Here is a 25,763-nt window from a genome sequence, read left to right as displayed (position 1 = left end):
CTATCGAATCTAAATTACTCCCTTGTAGCACATTGTTTAGGGTTAAGACTCGTTTCTCACCCACAACACATGAAATTACCGAAACCAGCAGAAACTGTTTTCACCCTCAAACAAAAGGGATTTCTTAAGATGATATACATGTGTGGGTCTTTCTTCATCTTCAAAGACCTTAGGTTGAGTCATATATACATATTCTTTTAGACATACATGAAGAAAGGCATTGGAAACATCCAACTTCCTGATATCCCATCCATTTGTGACTGCAATAGTTAAGACACATCTAATGATTGTAATCTTCACAACAAGACTGAATGTTTCAAAGTAATCAACACCATCATGTTGAGTGCATCCCTGCGCAACCAATCTTTCATTGAATCTCTTAATTGACCCATCTGAATTGTACTTTATCTTGTACACCCATTTACTTCCAAGTACATTCATACCTCCCACAAATGGAACCAAGTCCCATGTGTCATTATCCTTGAGAACACCATTTTCATTTCTCATAGCTACCACCCATTTAGGATTTTTTAGATGCCTCCTTATAAGATTTAGGATCCACTTCAGATGTTAAAATAGATTTCAAAGAAATTGGTAAAGACATTACAGTAGACCTATGTGCCACAAAATCAGATGAAAGAGGTTTAGGCTTAGAAATTCCTCTAGACAATCTAGTGGTAATTGTCCTGACAGGGAGGTGAGGTGGTGGTGGTGGAGAAGAAGATAAAGGAATTTCAGTAGTGGGTAACTCATTTGTGGTATGAGGCAAAGATGGTGACAGGGGAAGAGGAGGACAATTTCCAATTTGTAGAGTCACAAACTCAGACTCAGTAGTAGAGGAATCAGGAGTATCAGTAGTAGTTGTAGAAAAAGGAAATACTTGTTCATCAAAAGTGACATTTTTGGATACAAAGATCTTTTTAGTAATGGGACCAAAACATTTATATCCCCTATAAAGAGGATTGTAGCCTAAGAAGACACATCTGGTGGATTTAGGACAGAGTTTGTCATTTATATAAGCAGATAGATTTGGGTAACAGCTACAACCAAACACTCTAAGTAGACTATAGTCAGGAAGAGTGTTAAACAAAATTTCAAAAGGACTGCTGTAATGGAAAAGTTTACTTGGAGTTTTGTTTATAAGGAATGTTGTTGTGAGAAAAGAATCAAACCAAAAATGTTTTGGTAGAGATGCTTTAAAGGAGAGAGTATTACCAACCTCAGTGATGTGACTGTGTTTTCTCTCAGCTAGACCATTATGAGCTTGAGTATGTGTTGAAGAATGTTCTCTTAGTTCCTTCTTTGTGTAAGAATCTTATTTGTGTTGCCCAATTTATAAAAGATAATCATGTATCATTGGAACTGTTTGATGAGGGTATAATGTCAATGATCTCAATACAAATGAGGTGGTGGCAGAAGGACCAGTTTGTAATAATATTTATTCTATTCAGCTGGCTTCTATAGTTTCTTTTAGTTCTACTCTTGCAGAGCCATCTCTTTGGCACAAAAGATTGGGTCACCCTTCTCACAAAATTTTAAGTAAGTTGCATAACTCAACTGTTATCAAACTTTCTTCTAAATCCATTGCAAAACTTTGTCATGAATGTCAGCTGGCCAAGCATCATAAATTACCTTTTTCTTCTTTGTAAGATTTTTGTGCTTCCAACTCAAAACCAATTGGCTATGAGTGGAGAGGCTCATAGTGTTATATGTGTATAGAGGCTAAGTGTTTTAGGCAATGTGATACTATTTCATCTCCAACACTCCCCTTCACGAGTAAGGGAGATTTAAGCCTCTTAACACGTGGATCATATATAGATGGAATTTATACCACTCACGTATGAGCTCGCTCTGATACCATGTAGGAACCAACACAGATGTATTGAGAAGTGTGGGAAAGGTTACAAAGCAAGGGTTAGGGTTCAACTGTTTATAGCACATAATGAACCACTAAGAAACAAACAAAACATAAAGGAAATAAAAGAATCTAACACAAGGTTTACACCTATATCATCTACCAGGTTCATTTCTGTAGATGAACAAAAATCTTGTGGTAGTTCACACCATGCATTGATTTGCACGTTTTCTGTGTTGCATATACATTAGATCAACGACAATGAATTTTTAATATCAAAATGGTCAGACACAATGATGTACTAAAAACAATTGCGCCGCCAATAATATCTACTAATTGTTTAAATAGTTAAAGATTTCCATAAACCAGAACGGATGAAGACAGGAGAGTAATGTATCAATACCTCAGAATTCGCTAAATTTATTGGCTTGATGTGATATACGCTACCCCGTTAACTCTATAATCAGCCGTTAAATATAACGGTTAAAATCACTGGGTGATGATATGCCATCACTAATTTTTTACCGATCAAAAAAAAAATGAAAAAATAACTCTATAAATGTTGTACTAAATCTTAGTTATAATCCCTAAAAAATAATAGAAACAACTATCATCTAGTGATACTATAGACCCCATAGAGGGTGTTTTGATACATCATCAGAAGCTGATGTAAGCCAAAAAAATAAATAAAAATAAAATCACAAATTAAGTTGGGATTATATTTTTTGAATGAAATTTAGACAAAAATTTATGCCTTTTGTGAGGCAAATTTATTTTGTTTTTGATTTACGTGAATGACTTTTGCTTTTGGTATCCATATGGAAGTAATCTACTAGTAAAAAACACTATTTGTTTAAGGAAAAACGCTATTTTCATTTATTTACCCTTTCAATTTAGCCTATTCTTAGGCGATTCATCCGTTAAGATATCCTAGCCTGATTGGGGCCTATTCAATCTTTTTGGGCCTATCAAAATTTTGCTCCCAACTAGAAGGATGTTAAGGGGTGTCTAAAAAAAACCTGAAACAAAACATAAAATACAAAAATACAAAAATTTTCCATTTTCTTCTAATCTTTACAAATCTTCAAACCCTAATAAAAAAAATCGTGTTCTTTTTGTCAACAATCACCCATCCGTAAGGTAAATCCCCATCAACCATTCTATTAACTCATTTATTCATTGACTTATGCATCTAAAATAAATGTTTTACAAATCAAATTTCTGATTTTACCTAGAAGGTTTACTTTGAAGCAACGTACGTACCGATTATGGGATTTTCTTCTCCTCCATAAAGAATGTGCACCAGAATCGGCTTATAGGATGATTTTTATCCGCCGATTCTGAGAAGAATCAACATATAAACAGATATAACGAGAATTGGACAATAGGTGCATTAACATAGACTGGTTCCTAATGCATTTTAAGTTACATATTAGGGCACCAGAATCGATTTACGGGATATTCCTCGTATACTGATTCTTGGGTAGGATTTATCTGTATAGTTTTATACCTAGAATTGGATTACATATATTGTCATATATATCGATTCTTGTGTGTGAAGTTCTTTTTAAGTTTAATATGTGCAGAACCAATGGATCAGAAGTTGTCTAATATATCGATTGTGGTTTTTTTCCTTTTTTTTTTTAATATGGACTTCATTCTTTTGAGGTTCTTTAATTTCCCCATGGATTAAGTGGATGGTACCAGAAAACCGGAGGTCGTGGAATGGAGCATGTAAAAATTCGCCATTGGATGGGAGACGAAGTTAGAGCAGGCGTTGGCACTTGCTGAACAGTTTGCATTGGAAGAGCTTATAATATTTGCCAGACGAAGGAGGGACGAAATTGTAGCACAGAGGGAAGAGGACACATAGGTGAATACCCTGTGGGATAAATGTACTTTTCTGCTGCTGAAGCTGTTGTCAATGCAGGTGGAGCCAATGCTGCTGATGCTGCAGCTGCCAATGCTGGTTATACTGATCAACGTGTCAATGCTGGTGTTCCTAGACTTTATACTTTATTATGACTTATGGTTTTAAGTTTTAACTTTAATGTTCTAAGACTTATGATTTGCATGATTATATTTTTGGTATGCAACGGATCTATGGTTCAATTATATATGTTTATGGTGTGTTTCAAGTTTTTTGTAAAACAAGCTTAGAATCGGATTATGTTGGTGTTATGTATGGTCCGATTCTATAACCTTAGAGTAGTCAGTTTTATGTATTTTTTTTTACACAATCGGATCATGTATGTGATACTATGAACTGAGTATGGTCGGTTACATGGAATCGGTTTTAATCGACTATGACGAATACAGACTGTGCTCAATTATTTCACTTTTTTCGAAAAAAGCTAGTCATTGGAGTCTTTCTCTATATAAAGAGGCCTCATACCTAGACCTAGTTTTACCAAAATGTGCTCATTTTATTCACTCCTACTCGGTATACACTGCAACCACTCATTTCATACTTCTACATACAAGCATGGCATCATTGTCAAAACATGGTACAATAAAGCCCGACGTGAAGACATCTTAGCCGAAAGGGTTACACCTGAATTCTTTTTGGGAAGGGTGTATCTCAAATTTGTGGTGGATTATGAAAATACAAGGGGAAGATCTTGGCGACAAATGTACAAAAGGTTCCAACTTATCCAAAAAGGGATTACTGATTACGAGAGACGTATTTTGTCTTAGACATTTAGGCTTGTCGATCCGATAATTTGTAAGTATTTCATCAATTTCTATTGCATAATATCTGTTGTTTGATCTTCCACATGAACACTAAAAAAGTTTTGTTTGTGTGGGAGGAAGCCGCAAAAAGGCACTACTCAGATGAAAAAGGTGAAGAATTCGCATTATTTGAAAGTTATGAATTCATGAATCAAAAATTCCGGAATTAAACCTCAACTGTAGGTCATCACAATTCGGTTGGAGATTCCTCCGACGAAGACTAAGAGTTTTAGAATTTTTTTTTATTGGTTTTGTGGGTTTATCTCTACGTAAACCCTCACGAGACTATAACTCTTCCTTTAGGGTCGTTTAGAGGTTTAAAGGATTGATGCACTTGTTAAGTGCATCTGTGATGCCCACGACAATGGTTAAATTGATTTGAAATGTATGAATATGTCTTAAAAGTATGAACAATTTTTTTTTCCTTAGTGCAACAATCGGTATATATAGGTTTGTTACATAAATCGATTTTGAAAGTCTTTCGTGAAAGTAGAACACCAACCCAAAATCGGTCCACTAACCCATGTTGATCCTAGTGGTGAATTTGAAGAAAAAAATGAAAAAATTTCAGTTGTTGATATTTGGAAGTTCAATTAACATTAGTTGGTTTTACACCTGAAACCGCTAATTAACACCAAAAATTATTAGCTAACACGAATTAATCGAAAGTGAAAATAGTTGCCTAAGGGGTTGTTGGCTTTACTTCATAACAATGACCCGTTTTTGGTATCTAGTGATAGGCCCAAATAGATTGAATAGGGCCCAATCAAGCGAGGTTAAGATACGATGGTGATTATCGCATGAACGCCACATATTAATCTTAGGCTTCTTAGCATATATATCATATGATGGTGATTATTTCTTATTCAAATCTATCTTTTAACAGCTCTTTATTTCCCGTTTTTTTTTGTTCTTTTTTCTTATCTTGGTGTCGTTAACTAAACTCTAAAAGTTCAAATCTTGAATCTCATTTTCTTTCCAATTTTCTCTGTATCTTTTGATTCATTTCAGACCATTAATTTATTCATTAGAGATCTCTGTTTTGTTAGCAAATTTGTGGGTTTGCTAAAGATTGAAATCAAGAAAGGTTCAGCTTTTTTTGAGTGATGGGAAGAAAATGTTGAGCTTGAAGAAGCTCAGAAGAAGAAAAGTTTTGATTTTTGATTGATTAATTCATTCTTTGGTTATTATCAAAAAAATTCGACAGAAAATTATGAAGAACTAGACACATTGGATCCACAAAACTCTTTTCTGAAGAATTTCAGACTTTATGAAACCCAATCGGTAAATCAAAATTCAGCCTTCTTGGATTTATTTGATTTCTTTTATAATGATTTTTAATTCATGTTCAACTTAGAATGAATCGCACTCAAATTGAATGATACCCTTTGTCCATTGAGGTTTTTATCAATGACTTGTTTTTTTGTTGTTGTTGTGGCAGAACTTTTACATTGTTGGCAGAAACAAGAGTAAGACGGTATGGAGAGTATTGAAGATTGATCGATCAGAACCTGCAGAGTTAAACATTGTTGAAGATTCGACAACATATTCAGAAAGGGAGATTTTTGAACTGTTGACGCGGATACATGTAGGGAATGCAACGACCGGTGGTCTTAAATTCGTCACTTCTTGTTACGGAATTGTTGGTATGAGAGTTCATTTTTTGATTGCAGTGTGTTGTTTTGTTAATAATGGTCATGATTCATACTACTTTTTCGGGTTTTACCTTTGTAGGATTCATTAAATTCTTGGGGCCATATTACATGCTGCTTATCACCAAACGAAAGCAGATTGGTGAAATTTGTGGCCATGTGATATATGGAATCAGCAAGACCGAGATGTTTCCGATTCCACATCCTAGTGTGCAGACTGATACGTTTTCTTCTAAAAGCGAAAACAGGTGCTTTATCAAGGACATATATATGTATCTACTTTGTCGATGGGATTCTTATGACGGCACGGTATTGACGGATTACGTGTTCTTTTTTGTTTTCTTGTTCATGACATAGATACAAGAAGCTTCTATTCTCAATAGACCTTACCAAGGACTTCTTTTTCAGCTTCTCGTATAATATTATGCGTAGCCTTCAAAGGAACTTGTGTGATGCTCAGACGACAGGACCCGTTCTCTATGAAAAGATGTTTGTTTGGAACGAGTTTTTGACACGCGAAATCAGAGGTAATCTGAACAATACGGTCTGGACCGTGGCTTTAGTATATGGCTTTTTCAAACAGGTATGTCGCTTGTATTATTACGTTGCACCTCTGAGGGCGCTCTCATTAGTATATACTGCACATGCATTTCCATGATAAACTCGTGGACGAATGAGATTTTCTTTGATTTTGGATATCGTGAACAGATGCTGTTTATAAGTAAATGTTATCTGCATGTGTCTTTGGTTTCAGGCAAAACTTTCAGTTTCTGGAAGAGATTTTAAACTGACGCTCATTTCTAGGCGCTCACGTCTCTATGCTGGCCCAAGGTTTGAACTTTGAATCTGCATTGACCATCAGAGTTACGTATCTTAAAGAGGCTTTCTGCATTTCCTTATTATTTCGTTTCCATGAGTACGATAGGTACCATAAACGTGGTGTGGACGAGAGAGGAAGAGTAGCTAATGATGTTGAGACTGAGCAGATTGTGTTTGAAGATCTCCCCGAAGGATGTCCAGTGGAAATAAGTTCTGTTGTACAGCACCGAGGCTCTATTCCCCTTTTCTGGTCGCAGGAAGCTTCACTCCTAAATGTTAAACCTAAGATCAGATGTAAGTGTCAGAAGCGTTAAACATGCAGTTATTTTACTAGCTTGTATGAGATGCACCACCATTCTTTTGTACTAGTGTATCTGTTATGTTTCAGTGTCAAGACGTGACGAGAACTATAAAGCTACCAGGCTTCATTTTGATAACCTTGTGACAAGATATGGAAACCCGATAATCATATTAAATTTGATCAAGGTAGGTCGTACAACATTGATTCTAGCTGCTGCAGTCTCGCTCACTTAATCACTTCTGTGTTTAAATTGATTTTATTTGATTCGATAATAAATTGGTAACCTTATAACAGGGTCGTGAAAAGGAAGCTCGAGAGTCTACACTTCGAGGAATGTTTTCTTATGCGACTGAAGTTATCAACAACGATTTGTCCTTTGAGAATCGCCTGAGATTCTTCCACTTGGATCTAGCTAAACTTTCTAAAAGGTATTGATCTCTCTCTATCTCTTGCTTTGAAATACTTTGTCGTAGTTGTTATTAGTTTTCCTTGCATGCATGTATGGTTCTACATAGAATAACTTTCATTTTTTCAGTAAGGATCTAGATGTGCTGGAATCACTTAGTGGATTGACTGAATATTCACTGAGAATAACAGGCTTCTTCCATTCACAATTATCACCAAATTTTGTACCTGGTGATGATAACGAGTACAGCTTGATTAAGCAAACCAAACTACAAAAAGGTGTCCTCAGAACCAATTGTATTGATTGCTTGGACCGCACCAATGTTGCGTAGTATTCATACGGCTTGGCTGCTCTTGGATATCAACTTAACGCCTTGGGGTTGATAATTAGACCAAAGATTGGCCAGGATGACCGTTTGGCTGTTGATTTGATGGATCTATATGAGATGATGGGCGACATACTTTCTCTCCAGTATGGGGGATCTCTCTCTCATTGCAAGGTATAGACTACTCCATCTTCATTTTAATTTTTTAATGAATATCATCAACTCTTGTATTCATAGAAATGCTTTGCTGCATACGTAGATATTTTGGTTGAAAAGAGGCCACTGGAAACCAGCTGTCAACGCCAGTGACATGATCAGATCAGTTCGACGTTACGGAAGCAACACATTCACCGACGGTGAGAAGCAAGACGCGATAAACATGTATGTTGCCGCTTGCTGTGCTTTACTCAATAACTTTTATTGTCGTACGTATATACTCTGAGCATTTGAAATACACCACAAAACAGATTCTTGGGTCATTTCCAGCCACAACAAGGTAAGCCTGCAATCTGGGAGCTAAATTCTGACCAGAATGTCAATGTTGGGAGGGATGAAAACGCAATGTACGTTTACTATTTTCACATCTATAGGCTATCCCTTAAAAGATCCGCATCAGATGGTAACCTTCCTAGTGTGAGTGAACAAGAGAGCAGTCGTCTTGTTGATGATTCTACACCTGAAATAATCCCAGCTACCGATTCTGTATTTTACTGTATGCCAAAGTGCAGTCTTCTTCGTGATGATTCTACACCTGAAATCTCAACCTCCAGGTTTGTACTATAATCTTCATTAATCATCTTATGACTGCATCTTAATTCACCTTTCATATTAGTTTTACATTTATGTGGTTTTTCTTTAGGTTGGGCCCACAAAGCACCGAGCAGCTTTTCTGTGACATGCAAAGCACTAATTACTCAAACAACTGCTTCGTTTCTGGTAATGCCGGCTGGCGTTCTGATGATAATTTCTGTGAGAATCAAGACTCAGACAGCTGCTCCGATCTTGGTGGTTCGGATTATGAGAATCAAGACTCACACAACTGCTTCGTTTTTGGTAATGCCCGCTGGCGTTCTGATGATGATATCTGTGAGAATGAAGACTCAGACAACAACTCTGATTTGGGTGGTTCGGATTATGAGAATCAAGAAGACTCACACAACCGGTTCGATTTTGGTGATCCGGATGATGATTCGCATGCGGGAGACCTACATGAGAGGTATTCTCATGATCACTTGATTAATCAGCCAGACTGGTCAGATTTCGGTAGTGATGGCTACTGTTCTTCTGCCGAAACTTCATGCACAGGAGACCTACGTGAGAGGTGATGTCATCATTTATTTTATTTTTATTTTTTTGATCGGTAATGTTATCATATATATTCGATCAACCCAGTTATTGTATCGTGGATATTCTTGCAAGCGTTTTCAACTCCTTTCTGGGAGTCCAAATGGTGAAACTGCTCGTCTGAAGACTCACGCTTCTAATATAAATGTCTGTAGGGATGAGGACATTGATATGGAGTTACTAAAACAGGAAACGACGTCGATTTCGGTAGAGAATGACGCAGCCACTAAGGTTGAGTAAGCCACTTTTTTGGAATTGCAACACAAAGCAACACATTTGAATAGAGTAGTCTCCAACGTTTACAACAATGCCGGAGCTTCAAACTGAGAAATGAAGGAACGGAGCTGTTTAGACAGATGATTAAAGAGTTTTAATTCTTTTCTTCTGGCAGAGAATGATAGCTTCTTTTTTTTTAACCTGTGGAGAAGCACCGACGAAAGTGAAGGCTCATAAGTTTTCTTTTAATACAAAGTGTGTAAAGTTTGTTGTTTGGTTGCTTGTTGTTTTCTGTTACAACAATGTTTTCCATGAACTATTCATTAATACCGGCTAACTTCTTATCTGTTCCTAACCAAGAAAATCCAATAAATATTTGGTCGAATCTCTTTTTATATTGGATATCAAATCTTCCAAATTGCTAGCTGTAAAGGCAATATGATATGGTTCTATAGCTGTAAAGGCAATATGGTATGGCTCTATAAGATTAGTTATGTACTTGGTGTCATTTGAAACACTAAATGGATTTCAAAATTATTCAAATGTAAATAGACATCGTATTTGCATTGGATTATCATATATCCATGTTCAATCGAACGTTATAGTTCTCGATATATATTAATCACAAATTTGCATTGCAGCATCATGGCAAGAAAAAGTTAGGTCGTCACCAGCATTGTCTTCACTGCTTTCACTATGTTGTCTATTGCACTAACTAGTTGCATGCACATATACTTCCATTTCTTGTTTTTCTTGTAAATAGTTGATAATTTAAACTACTAAATAAATATGGGGTAGGATCCGTTGACATGATTGTAATGGCATAATCTCGACATTTTAGCGCTATTTTTTCTATCAAACCCAACCCGCAATGAATTTGAAGCTAATTTTTTATGACATGTTGTTCTTATAAGTCTCTGCACTCCTACCAAAAATAAGAGCATTCCGAAATGTATGAGACCACCATCTACCATTTTGAATATTGACCATTAATGATTAACAGTTGAAATTAAAATTTGTGGATGGTGAAGTTTCGTATTTCGGAATACTCTATTTTTGGTAGGAATGTAGAGTTTTATATGAGGAACATGTAGTCAAAATCTTAGTTTCAAGTTAATCGTTGTTTAGATTTTTCAGAGAAAAATGTGCCACCATGTCAAGATTATATCTTTATAACCATGTCAATGAATCCCACCCCAATAAATATTGGCTAAATATACAGAGTCATAGATATGGATGGTGGGTGCACCTGTGCCATAGTTGTCATATGGTTTTTGTAAGACTACTAAATAAATATTTTTGGAGGGCATTATTGTCTTACGGTTTTTGTAGAGGGAGTAGAAAAAGATATGCACCTAAATGGTGTGAATCACATTGATTTGCATATCTTGTGTATTCCATATGTATCTATCACGGTGACAATGGATAATAAGATTGGGTCTTGTTAACTTGTATAACCGTATACATGTTAAGGTTCACTAAAACAACAATTTCTTGCATTGTAAACAAGATTAGTTTATTTTATTGCATTGAAAACAGAAACAATTTTCCTTGAGAACAAAATTTGTTGTTTTAGTGCAAACAAAACCAATTTCTGGTAGAATAAGACAAAAAAAATATAATATAATTTTCAAAGAAATAAAATAATTATTTATTAAACCTTAACATGTATATTGTTAGAGCATTGCTCGGTCAAACTCGCATGTGTTCCTATCTCAAGCATGTTTGTCAATGTTAGTGATCAAAACTATGAGTCTTGATTTCTAGCCTATTTATATGTCTCGGAACTAGGACATAAATTGTGTAGTTGAGCTTTAGACTTCACGGCTTTCATCTCTTGAAGACGAATAACTAATAAGGGGAGCTTGTGGAACTTGATCGACAAAAGGTATGTGAAGACTGAAACTTATCTATCACTTGGAAAGTCTATCTCTACTCTGTCTCCTATATTGAGACATAAGTCGTGTTACGATATAGTTTTCTATTATACACATTTGAGATTTCGAGCTGAGTTCATCTCGCTTATATATTTCTCGGAATATGTGTTGGCAAGCTTTCGCTTCGGCCGAATTCATCTTACATTCGTGACGAAAGTCCGAATAAGATCATATGAAAATTTTCGAGTCACATCTTACATGGTTTGTGTGATACAATCATTTGGTGTTGTCTTGGAATGTTTCGTTATGATAATTTCAATAACTTGAAAATCGCTTTGACGAAAAATAGTTTGTGAACAACGACTATATAACGTCCTCTAAGAAGGTTTCAATGATTGAAATAAAGAGTTTAGAATCATGTAACCATGTTTGGATATAAGCATAGTGTGTTAATCACATTAGTGTACAAGTACAAAACCGGGAACCTGAAGTATGCATACCCGTACGCGTACTGGTGGTCACTGATGTTTGGGCAAGTATGCGTACCCGTACGCATACCGGCGGAAAGTTCACGTCCGTCAAAATCTGCTGGAGTTTGGAATGTATTGAAGTATGCGCACCCGTATGCGTACTGGCGCAAACTCAAGTCTGGATACTCAAGTATACGTACCCATTTGCGTACTTGAGTGGGTTACTTTCTAAAATCGGTTGTGTACATGAACTTAAACATTTATATAATAAGGAATGCAATCTTTGCATACTGTGGCAATAATGTTCATGAATTGATTCGAGTGAATCAAACCGATTTTCTTTCGATTGTGTTCATGTATACTTCTATGAGAATATAGAAATTGAACGATTCTTTAACTAGTTTCATTTGAGTCATTTGAACTAGTTATGGATAAGATAAATATGGTTGATATGAGAGTTATCATATGGATAACTTCGGTTGACCATTGTTGAGCCAACATGGGTGTGTACACGTTTGGGTACGTTTACATAATCCTAAATGAGGGTACATTTCATTTGTGTGTAACAAGCTAAGTTCGATCTAACGGTTGAAAGATATTTGCTTGGTTGAATCAGGTTTTCATCTAACGGTGAATATTTAATGCTTTGTTACCAAGGTAACTTGGATTGCAAACTCTTATTTGAAAAGCTATATAAAGGAGAACTCTAACAACTGGGAAACCTAATCCGTACACCTCCTGTGTGTTACTAGTTGCATCAACTAGAGTCGATTCTCATTGAACCTTAGGTTTTCATAAACCATGTAGGTTAACGACTTGAAAGACTTCATTGGGATTGTGAAGCCAGACCAAACTATTTCTCTTGTAGTTGCGTGTTCTGATCTTACCCGATTCTATCGTTTGAGTACTATCTTCTCTAAGATTTGCTCGAGATTAATTTCTCCGGTAGGAAAGATAAAACGTGATCACAAACATCTTCGTCTCATCATTTGTGATTCCACAATATCTAGATTCGCCATCATACGATTCAGATTATTGTGAGGTGATTGATAATACTAAGCTGTTCTTCGGGAATATAAGTCTAGTTTATCAATTGGTTCCTGTTCACCTTGATTTATCAAAAGACGGAACAAAAACTCTTGGGTATTTCTGTAAGAGACAGGTTTATTCAATCTATAGAGTTTTCTGTGTGATATAGATTTGTTTATAAAAATCTTCGACTTTGGGTCGTAGCAACTCTTGGTTGTGGGTGATATCATCTAAGGGAATCAAGTGCGTAGTATCCTGCTGGGATAAAAGACGTAAGGAGCGCAACTGTACCTTGAATCAGTGTGAGATTCATTAGGGTTCAACTATAGTTAAATCCGAAGTTCATTGGTAGTAGGATAGTGTATGTAGCAGCTTAATACTGTGTGGTATTCAACCTGGACTAGGTCCCGGGGTTTTCTGCATTTGTGGTTTCCTCGTTAACAAAATTCTGGTGTCTGTGTTATTTATTTTCCGCATTATATAATTGTTATATAATTTAAATATCACAGGTTGTGCATTAAAATCAATCAATTAGAATATCCAACCTTTGGTTGTTGATTTACATTGATTGACACTTGAACATTGGTCTTTGGTACCGTTCAAGTTAACTCCTCTTGTATTCAATCGGGCTCGCAGATTTCTATTTGATGATTGCGGATTAAATTAAGAGTTAGAGATATTAAACTTAAGGGTGCACACGGTACGGTTTGGCTCGGTTCTTGCCGAGGCCGAGTACCTGTACCTCCCTAGTCTCGGTTCTTAGATTTTGGACATGTACCTGTGTCCTCGGTATGGTACCATTCGGGATATGTACGGCACCAGGCACGGTTCCGGTAACAGTCGATACTTCCAGACAAATTCATGTGTAGTTAGGGAACTATACAAGAAGGCGATGGAAAAAGCATTGAATCTTACGACGGTATTTTCATTTTCAGATGTGGTTCCATGCCTCGACTGGGTTGATCCATCGAGAGGTCTTGTAAGGGATATGCAATTTTGTAGATATGAATTGAACTCTATTGCTCAGGGTTATATTGAAGAGCGCCATCAAAAGAGACGTTTTAGGTCGTTATCATCATCAGGACATAAGGAAGGTGATGGTGACCAGAATTTCATCGACGTTCTTTTGACATTCGCGGAAAAATCACAGCTTCCTGAAAAAAACCATGAACTAGTCATCCAATCCATGATCCTAGTATATACTTATAATCGTGTTAGCTCTATACGTAGTTGATTACTTCTGTTTATTAACTTGCAATTCCTACACGTGATTAATTTGAAAATATGTACATGATATGTTATGTGGTAGTAGTGACACAACATACGTGACCCTTGGCTTCTTGGCCTGTTGTTGAACAATCCGCATGTAATAGAACGCGCAAGAGAAGAATTGGATATGCATGTCGGAAAATCTAAGAACCGAGGAGCTGCAAAGAAGACGGAGAGAAAAAAAAATGAAAAATCTAGTCTTCCGACCTAATCTAATTCTTTTATATATACCATTACACTACCATCAGATTAAATTCCTAAATATAATGGTTATTATTACTCAGTCCAATCGGGACGGGACGGTATGGGACATGCTTAGGACCGTATACCTGTACCTTCCTAGGTTCGGTTCTCTGTTTTAGAACCAGTACATGTACCCTCTTCCTCGGTTCGGTACAAAAAAATAGGTACGGTTCCACCGGTTTCGGGACGGTCCGGTTTTTTCGGCTCGGTTCCTGTGCACCCTTAATTAAACTCTTTGATATACTTTTATCTAGATTGAGTCTCATTGTCTAGTCGATTCTCTAAAAAGTGTATTGGGTAAGTCCTCTCAGATTGCGAAACGAATTGTTGGGTGTAATTGTTAGACCCACACTTTTTCATATACGGGTATACAAGTTAAAAAATGCCAATAAGTATTTAGTCAGACACTAAATATCAATTACTTCACCAACAATATCTAACTGTTTAATGAATCCAGGATACCAATACAGATGAAGATGCGAAGAAATTAAGAGATATTTTTTATAATTTATTAACGAAGTAATATTTTTTCAAAAAATATTCACGGACAGCCAAAAAAGACGCCGAAGAAAAAACCGAGCAAGAAGCTATCACATAAACCGGCCCTCTGCTGTTCTTTACGGGGCCCACCGGGACCACACCATGTAAACTGTGAGTGTGCCGTTTTTTTCTTAGTTTTCTTGGCAATCTGCCAGGAATCACCCTTTTTTTTTCTCTGCCACACATCTAGATCTACAGACCCAATCACGTTGCCGACAACATGCTTGCTTCATCATACTATATACTTCGTCAAGATAAGCTTGTTTGACTTTCCAAGCAAGGAAAAAAAAGAATACAATAAACACGCAGTTTTTTCGAATTTTTTTTTCTTTTTGGCAAGATGTTCTGGCTAATTTAAGGCATATTCCTTTTCGGTAAGGTCTATTACTAATTTACTATGTACGGTATTCTTATCTTTCTTTTTTCTTAATTGTTTTTTACATTTATCGATACAACGATTGTTTCTTATCTTGCATATGGATATACAAAATAACAAAACTCATATATAAATTAAAATGAGATCATTTTGAAGTAATTTTAAAAGCTTATTATCCATCAATTCCTTTAATTACTATCTTGCATCCAACAAATGAGGATTAATTAAAATTCAATTAATAGTTAAATAGTCGTAGTTGTGAAATTTATTAATGGGAAAAATTGAATTCTTACGAAAACGTTCAAACTAGAACAGGCGCATATAATGGCAAATGTATGCTGGTTCAAGAATAATTAGTTAGTATAACACTTAAAAGATGAACGATTATTCTTGATGTTTTTGATCCGGAAAGAAATAAATGTGGAACTGGCTTATGTTCTTCACTTTAATGTCCCATTTATCTCAATTGGCGTATACAATCCTCCTCCATAAGTTTTAATTGATAAAAAGCTCAACTATCCTCCTCCACAAGTGTTGATTGATAAGTGCCTCAAAAACGGTAGTTTTTTGTAAAAAATATGTCCGTCATTGGCGGATACGATTAATGTCTATGGCGATTGTAAAATTACTCAAATTCAAGAATTTTCGTGTGAATTTTTATGTTCAAAAACGGCTGATATATATAAACTCACTTATCAGCCGGTTGTAAAGCTAGGAACTTTTTGACTCTCCTGCTCATAAATTCTTTGTCCAACGCAGAAATTCCGGGCACTAACTGTTTCGGCGCAAAAATTCCAAAAAAGACAATTTGGATTTTTAGTAATTTTTTTATACCTTTTTTTCCCTCCACAATATAATTTTACCAACCATTTTGGTCAAACGAGGCTCCATCGTTGTAATCTTGACCAGTTTACTATATAACTTGAGTCCAGTTGACTGACCCAAGTACGCGGGTGTATTCCTTTTGGACACTCGGAAACGTATTTTGACCGTTGACTGTGCGATATACTGTTGACCAGCGAACATGAGTCCAGTTGACTGGTTAGTATCTCCCGAGAACAGATCCTGTGGAGACGGGGTGGGGCCTGTATCTCAGAGGATTAGAGCACGTGGCTACGAACCACCACACTCCAAAAAAAATTCTTATTGCATTCATTATGCAGTCATGTACGTCATCATTTCAGGAACATAGACGGTACTTTTACTGTCATTTTTTGTCCTTTTGGTCATACTTACATGTTTTGGAATTTCTATGTACGTCATGGTGTTACACGGAATTTCACATTTTTTTAAGTCCCTTTGCGGCATAAATCTCTTACATCCGTAATTATCATAGAAAGTTATAATCCAACCAATGAAAATAATTCACATAGATTACGAACAAAAATGTCACCGATATATTATATCTTCCACTGTATAAATTACAATTAATATATTCGACCTATATCTCACGAAGCATGTTTAATGTACACTATTAAATAATATTTAAAATGCAAATGTTCCGGTTTATTGTTTTTGGTCATAACCCCAACACTATATTTCTATCTAGTTTGTATTTATATGATTATGACATGATATAAATTTCTAACCGTCAATGTAACACCCCGTGTTTTTAGCATGGAGCATGCTCAAAGATGCACCATTGCCTGAGATGAAGCTTCATCTTGATAAGTGCATAATTCATATGATTTTAGTGTCCATTTCATACTTGTTTAGCTTTTATTCTTGCATGTATTCGTATTATTACTCTTGTTTTCTCTTATTTGTATCCATTTGGTGAATCACTTAAAAAGGAGCTAAAAAGTGCTGAAAAGAGCTAAGAAGAGAATTATTCTAAGTATCCAAGTGCTCAAGTCCAAGGATGCGACGAAAAGGAGCAAAACGCTCAAAACCAAGACACGGGCCAAGGACCGAGATTAACTAATTCAAATTAAGGATTTCTCACCACCATCTTGAACAGAATTGAAATAGGAAAAGAATGCAAAAAGAATGATGTCATTACGAGTTCGGACGAAAAAGTTACGGCCAAAACAAGCTCTTGATCGAATACCGATGAATTTACAGTACGCATACTTGGTTCCGTGAATATCTGCTGACTTTGTAGTACGCATACTTGGTTTTATGGTACGCAAACAGGTATGCATACTGGTGAAGCCAAGCAATGTGAACCTATAAAAATGTATTAGTTCATGTAAAATGATATCATATATCGATCATCTCATATCAAAACCTAGGGTTTACCTCTTTAGGGGGAACCTATTCTTCTTTGTAATATGAGTAACTAAATCTTTTATTGATTAAGGATGAATTCAATGTTCTAAGCGTGAAGTTTTATTTTTAATACAAGTCTATTTGAGAGTTTTTATCATCATCATTTGTCTTTACCATATCTAGGGTTTATGAGTGATTCTTAGATTGATTTGGGATGCATACTGTATTAGTCCATTGGTTGTTCTAATGCTAGTAGAAGTTATGAGATAAGTAATCATCGATTAACTCTCTACACAAGTAGAAATCGCGAGACCTTACAGGGATTCTGTGGAGCAATCGTGTGTGAAGACAACACCAGCAAGTAAACCTTGATCTAAGAGTTTAACTACTGGGATCAACCTAAATTCACAAAGCTTAAGGAGTTCGATTGGATTAAGCAGAGACATGAATAAAATTAAGGAGGAAATGGAGAAAGATGAGCAACCTTGGGAAAACCTTTGTAATAGTGATGAAGTTATCCCATCTCCGGATCGTAATAATGATCATTCGCTTATTCTAAAGGAGGAGCCTTGGTATGACCTAACCATTATTATGAAGGGTGTGACATACTCAAATGCATGTCAACATTACAATGAATATCCAGATTACAATGTTTTTAGGCCGGTTGATTTGCAAGAAATAGACCCGATTATTCCCTCAACGGAGACTCATACAGAATACCCCAAAATCTATATTGAAGAAAAGTTCCTGAGAGCGGAATTTGATTTGGATGACGAGAGTATTGAAGAGATGGAGATTAAGAATGAAACTAAATTGGTTAAAGTCGTGGAAGACCCAGTTGAGCTAGATAATAATAGTTCGATAGAGGACCACGACATACTTGAGGTAAATAATTCATTGTTAATTAAGAAAGATGAGGATCCGATACAAGGTTTTTTTAATCCTTTTCTTAATTCTATATCTATTGATCATTTCCATCTAACTGAAGTGGCTTCTCAAAGAGTTGTTAACCAAACTTTTAAGAAAATACCTCACTTGGGATTGGAGTTGTGTGCTTCTAAAGTTTTAACGGATTATTTTTCTTCTACGTATCCATCACTTGATGTGTTTGATTCCAGTATTGTGCAGGTTCAGCCAGCTGAGGAACCTTTTGAAGTTCCTGAATTCTATGTTCTCTATCCACTTCTGAGTGTACAAAGGAGTAAGTGTGGGGGAAACTTCAATAAAATGATAGCTTCAATACTTCTATTTTGTGCTAATTTTTTTGTGAAGCTGTTATTTGAACCGCAGATTGTAATTTTGAAGGATTACCAAATTTTCAGATTACTAGTGTAAGGACGATAACAATAACGTCAGGCTGACGACGTTAAACCAAACGCTTTATGGGAGGAAACACATCGGTTTTGTATCTCTATCCCTTTTGTTTTTAATTTTCTTAGTTTTTCATATCATAGATTGCATTCCCATCTTATATTTTACAAAGTCATATATCTATAATGAAATTTTTGAAGAAACTATTCTCGTCAGAAACATTCTGACTGCGCACTTGTCACGAAAACAGGTCTCGAGACTTCATAAGGAATCCTATTTGAGTGGCTGACACCAACTTTTAAAGAGGACATATGAAACTTTGAATTCGGAGTCTATTAAGTTGGAGAGATTGGCCTGGACGTTTGAGTTTCGGTATTTTTCTAGAACTTTTTCAGATTGCATGTCAGTCAGTCCGGAGACCATAAAAGTCAGACCGTTTATCGAAACACTGTGCCCTTTTGATGCCTTATAGAAAATACGTAGGCGGACAACTTTAGATCAGGATTTTTTTCCTAGTTCCCTACCTATTTGTACAGTTTTCGAGTTTTTCAGGGCTGTTATATCAGAAATCAAAATTTTCGGTTTTGAACATTGAGGGCAATGTTGAGTTTAAGTGTGGGGGATTAGTTAAGCATGTTTGGAATGCATATAAAATAAAAAATAAATAATAATACTCTTTGATTTCTTGGATTCTCGAGACTTCATCTTGTGGAGTTAATTATGAGCTATTTAGGATGACACACTAAACCTTTCTAGGTTGAAACAGTTCTTACGACTATAGATTGAGTTCCACTTTATCATTCTACAATCCTTATATATACGTTTATAATTGAATGCGAAACTCAGGTGCTACAAATAGCATGGTAGTCGTTTGAAAGATTCATCCTCGCGATTAATCATTACTGAATCACTTTCTTTTTATTTTTGCAGTTATATGTTTCTCTAAAGTGATTTGGTGGGATCCTGATACTGCTGTGGATGTTGTAGCAAGGTAATCATTGGTTGAGTATATAAAATCCACATAGACAATTGTCTTACACTCATAAAGATTGAGCCGTAAAAAAGAAAAAAAAACGTATATATATGGCTCATATTCATTAATCGATATTAATAAATGATAGGTCCGGAATTGAAGACTAATCATCGATGAAAATAAAAAACCTATCATCATTATATAGCAAGTCAAAAAGACTATTGATGAGGATCTTGACACTTGGATAGCAGTATGGGAGAAACGTAGTCCCTGTCTCCGTCGCCTAAGCAAGTGTGGACCGCAAGATCCAAGGCAACTATCACATACTTGCTGAAAAGGAACATGGGCTTAAAGTATCTAATCACGTGGAAAGTGAAATGGTTTCTTGTCTCAACAATTGCGCTATATATAAGAATCCTTTGACGACATTCATACAAGTATTGTGGGTAACATCCTTCACTTTAGTCAACATTTGCACACTTCACTTTTCTATTTCCATTTTCTTATCTATCCATGTGATTTCAGTATGCGAGTGTTATGGAAAACGTTGCAACAAGTACGATGACTATCTGAGTAGAGTTTTGCAATCAGGTTGAATGTCACACGTAAGTAATTGCTTTGTGTCTATCCTTAGTAGTTCTTCCAAATTTATAAATTGGAGTAGGTTTTGTGGGTATACCTCTTGTAAACCCTCACGAGACTATAACTCGTCCACTAGGGACACCTAGGGGTTTAAATGCATGTTGCATTAGCTAAGTTCAACCGTTTTCTCAACGACATGGAGTTGTTGTATTTAGGATTAGTTTTATTTAGTTTTCTCGAGGACTAGCAAAATCTAAGTTTGGGAGAATTTGATAAGTGCATAATTCATATGATTTTAGTGTCCATTCCGTACTTGTTTTAGCTATTATTCTTGCATGTATTCGTATTATTACTCTTGTTTTCTCTTAATTGTATCCATTAGGTTAATCATTCAAAAATGAGATACAAAGTGTTGAAAAAATCTAAGAATATAAGTATTCTAAGTATCCAAGTTCCCAAGTCCAAGAGAAGTGGAATAAGTGTGACGAAAAGAAGCAAAATGCTCAAAACCAAGACACGGGCCAAAGACCGAGATTAGCTCGTTCATATTAAGGATTTCTCACCACCATCTTGAAGAGAATTGAAATATGAAAAGAATTGAAAAAGTATGAGGTCATTCCAAGTTCGGACGAAGAAGTTACGGCCAAAACAAGGTCTTGATCGAATACCGAAGACTTTACGGTACGCATACTTGGTTACCGTGAATATTTGTTGGACTTTTTCGTACACATACCGGTACGCATACTTGGTTTTACGGTACGCAAACGAATATGCATACTGGTGAAGGCCAAAACTCACGCTTAGGGTCTTTCCTTCGTATTTTCGGGTTGGGTTCTTGAACCGAACTAGATACTTGAAGGTTAAGCAATGTAAACCTATAAAAAGGTATTACTTCATGTAAAATGATTTCATATATCTATCATCTCGTATCAAAACCTAGGGTTTACCCCTTTAGGGGGAACCTAGCTATTCTTCTTTGTAATACGAGTAGTTAAATCCTTTGTTGATTAAGGATGAATTCAATGTTTTAAGCGTGAAGCTTTATTTTTAATACAAGTATATTTGAGAGTTTTTATGATCATCGTTTGTATTTACCATATCTAGGGTTTATAAGTGATTCTTATATTGATTTGGGATGCATACTAGATTAGTCTATTGATTGTTCTAATGCTAGTAGAAGTTATGAGATAAGTAATCATCGATTAACTCTCTACACAAGTGGAAATCGCGAGACCTTACAGAGGAATTATGTGGAGAAATCGTGTTTGAATACAACACTAGCAAGTAAACGTTGATCTAAGAGTTTAACTACTGGGATCAACCTAAATTTATAAAGCTTAAGGAGTTCGATTGGATTACACCTTGAGTGATCTACTACTTGGTGGTTCGTTGGATAGAATTTGTTAGTCGAGAACTTCCGTATCCAGTGATTGAAGGAGTTTGGGGGATAACACTGATCTAGCTGTTATTCTACGGTTGGTGATAAATGCTTCTTACGCACAATAGATAAGTATATAATCCATCTATCGCTTGGTAACGACGAAGGATTCCTTGATCATCTCTTTAATTTATTATTGTCTTTATATCTATCTTTCAACCAAATTCCCCTTTGTTTTTTACTTTATTTTGCTGATTCAAATAAAATATCAGTTACATAGCTCTCTATGGGAACGATCTCTTACTACCGCTATATTACCAGTTAATTAGTGGGAAATATATTTATTAATTTGTTGAGCCTATGACAACGCATCAAATTTTGGCGCCGCTTCCGGGAGAAGTTGCTAATTGATTTGTTATTTGTTTAGCTTGGTTTTATTTTTTATATTTTTGTTTTGATTTTCTCTCTTGTGAGTCGTCATGTTTCCTTATAGAAATAACATGTACAGAGCACAAGACCAATCATCATATTTCAGTGGTAATCAATATGGTTTTCAAACTCATTCATATGACAACTACCAACCATCCTATGGGTATAATCAAAACCAATCTTTTGGCTATGATCAATATCTCACGGAACCTTACAGATATTCTCATACATGTCAACAACCTTATGACGGACATGTAAGTGAACAATCACAAGGATGGGAGGATAGTAATGTTTTTAATCCTATTCATTCAAGTGTTGCAGAACAAATGTGTACCATGATGGAAGATATTCATGTGCAAATAGAAAAATATTATGATGGATTAGAGCAACGTCAGCAAAGAGTTGATCAATCACTCCAAGGACTTCGAGAGGACATGAACAACTTAAGAAGAGACATGAATAAAATTAAAGAGGAAATGGAAAAATATGAGCAACCTTTGGAAAACCTTTGTAATAGTGATGAAGTTATCCCAGCTCCGGATAGTAATAATGATCATTCGCCTATTCAAAAAGAGGAGCCTTGGTATGACCTAACCATTGTTATTATGAACGGTGTGACATACTCAAATTCATATCAACATTAAAATGAATATCCAGATTGTAATGTTTTTAGTCTGGTTGATTTACAAGAAATAGACCTGATTATTCCCTCGGTGGAGACTCATACAAAATATCCCAAAATCTATACTGAAGAAAAGTTCCTGAGAGCGGAATTTGATTTGGATGACAAGAGTGTTGAAGATATGGAGTTTAAGATTGAAAATAAATTGACTGAAGTCGTGGAAGACCCAATTTAGCTGGATAAGAATAGTTCGATAGAGGACCACGATATACTTGAGGTAAATAATTCACTGTTAATTAAGAAAGATGAGGATCCGATACAAGGTTTTTCTAATACTTTGCTTAATTTTATATCTATTGATCCTTTCCATCTAAATGAAGTGGCTTCTCAAAGAGTTGTTAACCCAACTTTTAAGAAAATACCTCACTTAGGATTGGAGTTGTGTGCTTCTAAAGTTTTAACGGATTATTGTTCTTCTAAGTATCCATCACTTGATGTGTTTGATTCGAGTATTGTGCAGGTTTACCAAGCTGAGGAACCTTTTGAAGTTCCTGAATTCTATGTTTTGTATCCACTTCTGAGTGTACAAAGGACTAAGTGTGGGAGAAACTTCAATAAAGTGATAGCTTCAATACTTCTATTTTGTGCTAATGTTTTTGTGAAGCTGTTATTTGAACTACAGATTTTTATTTGGAAGGATTACCAAATTTTCAGATTACTGGTGTACGGACAATAACAATAACATCGGGCTGACGATGTTAAACCATGCGCTTTATGGGAGGCAACCCATCGATTTTGTATCTCAATCCCTTTTGTTTTTAATTTTATTAGTTTTGCATATCATATATTGAATTCCCATATTAGATTTTACAAAGTCCTATATCTATAATGAAAGTTTTGACGAAACTATTTTCATCAGAAAAATTCTGACTGCGCACTTGTCACGAAAACAGCTCTCAAGACTTCATACGGAATCCTATTTGAGTGGTTGACACCAACTTTTAGAGAGGACAGATGCAAATTTCTTTTCCAAAAAGAAAATTTGAATTCGGAGTCTGTTAAGTTGGAGCGATTGTCCTGGACGTTTGAGTTTCGGTATTTTTCTAGAACTTTTTCAGATTGCATGTCAGTCAGTCCGGAGACCATAAAAGTCAGACCGTTTATCGAAACACTGTGCCCTTTTGACGCCTTATAGAAAATACGTAGGCGAAAAACTTTAGTTCAGGATTGTTTTCCTAGTTCCCTACCTATTTGTACAGTTTTCGAGATTTTCAGGGCTGTTATGTCAGAAATCAAAATTTTCGGTTTTGAACATTGAGGCCAATGTTGAGTTTAAGTGTGGGGGATTAGTTAAGCATGTTTGGAATGCATATAAAATAAAAAATAAATAATAATACTCTTTGATTTCTTGGATTCTCAAGACTTCATCTTGTGGAGTTAATTATGAGCTATTTAGGATGACACACTAAACCTTTCTAGGTTGAAACAGTTCTTACGACTATATATTGACTTCCACTTTATCATTCTACAATCCTTATATATACGTTCATAATTGAATGTGAAACTCAGGTTCTAGAAATAGAATGGTAGTCGTTTGAAAGATTCATCCTCGCGATTAATCATTACTGAATCACTTTCTTTTTATTTTTGCAGTTACATGTTTCTCTAAAGTGATTTGGTGGGATCCTGATACTGCTGTGAATGTTGTAGCAAGGTAATCATTGGTTGAATATATAAAATCCACATAGACAATTGTCTTACACTCATAAAGAGTGAGCCGGAAAAAAGAAAAAAAACGTATATATATGGCTCATATTCATTTATCGATATTAATAAATGATAGGTCCGGAATTGAAGACTAATCATGTAGTCGATGAAAATAAAAAACCTATTATCATTATATAGCAAGTCAAAAAGACTATTGATGAGGATCTTGACACTTGGATAGTAGTATGGGAGAAACGTAGTCCCTGTATCCGTCGCCTAAGCAAGTGTGGACCGCAAGATTCAAGGCAACTATCACATACTTGTTGAAAAGGAACATGGGCTTAAAGTATCTAATCACGTGGAAAGTGAAATGGGTGCTTGTCTCAACAATTGCACTATAAATAAGAATCCTTTGACGACATTCATACAAGTATTGTGGGTAATATCTTTCACTTTAGTCAACATTTGCACACTTCACTTTTCTATTTCCATTTTCTTATATATCCATGTGATTTCAGTATGCGAGTGTTATGGCAAAAGTTGCAACAAATACGATGACTATCTGAGTAGAGTTTTGCAATCAGGTTGAATGTCACACGTAAGTAATTGCTTGTGCGTGAAGGTTGGAATGTATGTGGGATGTTTGCATCTAAGGAACTTATGCAAGATAATTATTTAGCTACTACTTTGTGTCTATCCTTAGTAGTTCTTCCAAGGCTATAAATTGGAGTAGGTTTTGTGGGTATACCTCTTGTAAACCCTCACGAGACTATAACTCGTCCACTAGGGATACCTAGGGGTTTAAAGGCATGTTGCATTAGCTAAGTGCGACCGTTTTCTCAACGACATGGAGTTGTTGTATTTAGGATTAGTTTTATTTAGTTTTCTCAAGGACTAGCAAAATCTAAGTTTGGGGGAATTTGATAAGTGTATAATTCATATGATTTTAGTGTCCATTCCATACTTGTTTTAGCTATTATTCTTGCATGTATTCGTATTATTACTCTTGTTTTCTCTTACTTGTCTCCATTAGGTGAATCATTCAAAAATGAGATACAAAGTGTTGAAAAAATCTAAGAATATAAGTATTCTAAG

At 35.6% G+C, this 25,763-nt stretch overlaps 1 pseudogene; it reads left to right on the top strand.

Moving 5' to 3' along the window:
* The first annotated feature begins 5,508 nt into the window (after positions 1-5,508).
* Positions 5,509-10,033, top strand: LOC113325979 (annotated as a pseudogene).
* The last annotated feature ends 15,730 nt before the right edge of the window (positions 10,034-25,763 follow it).

Source organism: Papaver somniferum, unplaced genomic scaffold, assembly GCF_003573695.1.
Source record: "Papaver somniferum cultivar HN1 unplaced genomic scaffold, ASM357369v1 unplaced-scaffold_10, whole genome shotgun sequence".
Taxonomy (NCBI): Eukaryota; Viridiplantae; Streptophyta; class Magnoliopsida; order Ranunculales; family Papaveraceae; genus Papaver; species Papaver somniferum.
This window is presented reverse-complemented; position numbering and strand designations above follow the sequence as displayed.